Source organism: Berghia stephanieae, chromosome 15 (assembly GCF_034508935.2).
Source record: "Berghia stephanieae isolate SIO BIC M18660-M18661 chromosome 15, UCSD_Bste_1.3, whole genome shotgun sequence".
Lineage (NCBI taxonomy): Eukaryota > Metazoa > Mollusca > Gastropoda > Nudibranchia > Aeolidiidae > Berghia > Berghia stephanieae.
Window position 1 is genome coordinate 380645 of NC_088374.1, and position 3342 is coordinate 383986.

The following is a 3342-nucleotide window of genomic DNA, read 5'->3' on the forward strand; positions in this document are numbered from 1 at the left end:
TTATTATTATTATTATTATTATTATTATTATTATTATTATTATTATTATTATTATTATTATTATTATTATTATTATTATTATTTATTATTATCATTATTACAATCTTTATCACAATTACTCCATATGTCTATTTTTGTAATCATCAATATTATCATCGTCACCATCATCTAAATCATCATTATCCTTGTATGTAATCATCATAATATAATAAACAGTTATATGATATATAATAACATAGTTGTATACACGTTATAAGAATGTGGAGTAAACGCGTACAACACCCGTTTCAGTCTCATGATAAATAAATATAGATCGAAAATGTGTCCCATCATCATTATCTGGTGTCACGTCGGTGAAATATTGTTTTTCCCTCCCCTCTTTTCCTCAAATATATAAAATATAGCCATACCAATCAATGTTTTACATTAATTTCTAATTGCATCAATTCCGTCACCTGAATACATTACCGTTTCCGGACGATGCGACACATTTCACAGACAACCTATCTCTATAAATTTAAAGGAAAATTCCTCACAGTGTTCTATTTTTGTTACTACCAAATTCATTGTCATCATCTCCACTGCTCCGATATAACACCAATGTGACGCGACGGGGCACTAATTATGAATTATCCTAGATATTGGATATCTAGACAAATGAAAGGGAAACAACTCAATAGTTTTTAACTATTTGATGATATACATTGATTATCTCCCTCCTTTAAGTAAAACAAGATTTTATGTCAAAACACAGAAAAATAACTTTGTTAATTTCCGTTCTAAACCTTTGTAGAATTTATAGAATTTCTAACAAAGACAAAGAGAGAAAAATAAATAAGAAAATTATAATTCTCCCCGGCTTTGGAAGTCTTTTTATTTATCTGGTTTCATTTTATTTCATTGTACTCAAAGTAAAAAAAAAAACATTTTTTTTCTCTCTCTGAATAGCTGAATGTGATTAATAGGATGTTTACAGTATAATTTTAGAAGATTAGATATATTTGAGTAACGTGACAATACCTCCCACTGTTTTGATCTGTTTATATATTACGCCATTTCCACAAAAAGTTCTTAAAGTCTTTTATAAAGGGTCCCTGGTCAACATCAACACGTAACATGTTGAACGAAACATGACGCCTATTGGGAGATTTTCCAATTACTTTTTCCGATTGAAACAACGTTTTTAACGACCAGGGTATCATTTTACACCTGAGTAAGGTGAGATAATGTAAGTAATGATTCGTTTCCAAGGACTCAACTGTGAATCGAGCTCATTTAAGAGCTCACTGACTTAGACAATAGATAAATGTGTAATTAGTGATTGAAGGAGTCATATGACATTATATTATATATTTCTTTGAGTTTCACACAATTTATATAGAGATTATTATTTAAACGTAATTAGTAATTCAATGCGAGTCATATGACATTATATTATATATTTCTTTGAGTTTCACACAATTTATATAGAGATTATTATTTAAACGTAATTAGTAATTCAATGCTAGTCATATGACATTATTATATGCTATATTTCTCTCAGTATCACACACTTTATATAGAGATTATTATACAGACGTAATTAGGAATTCAAGGCTAGTCATATGACATTATTATATGATATATTTCTATAATTATCACATACTTTATCAAACATTAAATCAAGATCACAATAAACCACACTTATCCACTCTTATAGAAATTTTAGTTGTAATAATTATCAGAAATTGTATTGTGAGTCTAATTTATCATTGAAAACGAATCCTTTATAAATATATATTAAAATCCATCCATTTATACATGTGACTGAAATACGGTAAAACAACGTTAGGCGTCAATTTCCTCACAAAGCCAATACGAAATACTAAAATCTCAATTGTTTTTTTGATGGCAGTGATTTGATTACCTATATGTACTCGGATGGTTTAATTTGACAATGAAAATAAAAAAAGAAAGAATAATTTAAGTGACTTTAAAAAAATGAGAATTTCTCACCATGGAGGATTTCTCTAAGAACCAAGACACAGCCTTTGTCAAGGTTGCATAGAATTGTCTTCAAAGCCTCACAGTTAAGCCTAAAGTCTACATAAAGACACTTCATTACTTATAGAAATAATTGTATTCGGTGTCATATCTGAGGCTTTGAAATAAAAACTGTAATTGTGAATAAGTTATTAAATAATAATTGGAATCTAACAGATTTCCTACATCAAGTAAAATAGAAAATGTCCGCGAGTTTGGGAAGGGTTTTGTCTCCCACCGCTCTGAAATGGCTTTGAAACGTGATATCATTGTAAACAGATGGTTGTCAAGGTTTATTTTAAGGTATCAATATATCTTATAAATTATAGTTGTGTAGTAGTAGACACATGTTCGATTCATCATTGGTGACAGGCGACGTGTATATATATGCACGTCTGACATCCGAACACAAGTTTGGGCCTAGTTTAACATTGTTGTTTTGGACAATATTTTATGAGAGTTCCATTATATCAATTTGCCCAGAATGGATCGGGTTATCAGACCTGCAGTTAAGTGTACTTCGTTACACAGTATGGATACGTTGTGGGTTAGATCTTCGTGTGTGTAAGACGTTACATTTAGATGGATCAAGTGCTCTTTGCCAATGCTCTACACATTTGGAAATAACTCATGGAGGTGATATGTAATAAAGTAAAATAAAATACATGTGCTTACTGGTGTAGTTCACCAATCTTATGTCCACAGGACATTGGCTGATTGTGTTTTACAATTAAATCTGTGGGTTTTTTATCAAAAAAAAAATAATAATTTGGTCACAGCTGACGTTTCTGATAAAACTCTCGCCAATAACTTGACGGAATTCAATTAAGTACGTTTATATCATTTCCCTGACATTAACTGTTATTAATATTGTATATCATAATTTGTCATTTTGTTACTGTAAATATTGTTTATCTCATATACTTGACATTGTATAATATTTATCTCTTTTAAAACAAATATTCTTTTTTTTTTCATATTTCATGTTATAATAATCAGAACTGATAAACAGATCACAATCATTATACGTATTTACCATCACCAAGGCTATAACACAATTTACCATTTCCAAGACTATAGGAATTTACCACAACCAGGATTATAACAACTCACCATCACCAAGACTATAACAATTTACCACAATCAGGATTATAACAACTCACCATCACCAAGACTATAACAATTTACCATTTTCATCACAACCATAAATCACCACGACTATTAATACTATCACCATCACAACTCTCAATAAAACAACCACAAATCACCATCAACACAAATACATCTACAACAAAAACGGACACTGTAATCGCCTTGGTC